The sequence below is a fragment of the Condylura cristata genome, unplaced genomic scaffold (assembly GCF_000260355.1).
Source record: "Condylura cristata isolate star-nosed mole 26May11 unplaced genomic scaffold, ConCri1.0 scaffold00032, whole genome shotgun sequence".
In the NCBI taxonomy this organism is placed as follows: Eukaryota; Metazoa; Chordata; class Mammalia; order Eulipotyphla; family Talpidae; genus Condylura; species Condylura cristata.
Window position 1 is genome coordinate 20,236,577 of NW_004567133.1, and position 1,205 is coordinate 20,237,781.

Sequence of the window (1,205 nt, forward strand, 5' to 3'; positions counted from 1 at the left end):
CCGGACTCCGGAGGGACCGGCCACCCCTGCCAGAGAGCGGAGCAGGGCACGGCCCGGACCCCAGCCGAGAGGCCCCGCCCCACCGCCGGGCAGGAGGCCTGGCCAGCGGAGGACAGGGGTCTACCTGGGGACAGGAGCGGCCTCAGGGCCTCCCCGTGTCCATGTGGGCGCTGAGACCTGTCTCACGCCAGCAGGTGCCCATGAAGGGCTCGTGCCAGTGCGTGCCCGCCAGGCCCAGGGAAGGCGGGCGGCCCCACCCCAGGGCCAGGGCCGCAGATGCTGTGGGGGTCCCGCCAGGCTCCTCCAGCCCGGCTCCCACCTCTCCGCCCGCCCCGCGATCCAGACAGCCCCAAGGGGACCCCATGACTGTGAAGCCAGATGAGTCAGCCAAGCCCCCTACGCCCGAGCCTCAGGTGTAAAATGGGGGTGTTGACAGGACCCCTCCCGGGGAGGGCAGCAGCAGGCCCGCGAGAACCCCGCACCCAGAGGCCTGGCATGAGAGGTGGCGGTGGGCAGTTGGGCAGAGGCCAGGCGCGGGCAGGGAGGGCCGGCCCTCTGGCCCTGGCCCCACCTCCTTCAGCAGACAGCCTTATCCAGGGGACACGGGGTGGCAGACGGCCGGCAGGGCCTGGGGACGCGAGTCAGCTCAGCAGACAAGCCCCAGGCCGGGGTTGCGGGGGGCAGACGGTCGGAGGCAGGGTGGGCCTGCCAGGTGCGGCCGGGGACGCGAGCAGCGTGGGGCAGCCGCAGAGGGGCCCCGCCTTTTCTCTGGCCTGGCCGCAGCAGTGACTCCCGCCAGGCCAGGGCATCCTCCCTGGCCAAGGGGGAGGCGCTGGCCAAGGCTGCACGCAAGGGGGACCCAGGCCCAGGGGCACCCAGACACGGGGCCCAGACAAAGGGCCTGTGGGTCTAGCGGCCCCTGGGGCCAGGTCTGCACAGGTGGGCTCCCCCACGCAGGCCGACGTGCACACACCCCGAGCTGCGGAGAGGGCCCGCGACCCCCCCAAGACTGCACACGACGGCACCGCCGCCGAGAGCAGCCAGGGCCCCCTCTCCGGCCGGGGGCGGCCCCTCCCGCGTGCCAGGCCATGGGGCTCCGCGGCACGGGGCCCAGACAAAGGGCCTGTGGGTCTAGCGGCCCCTGGGGCCAGGTCTGCACAGGTGGGCTCCCCCACGCAGGCCGGCGTGCACACACCCCGAGCTGC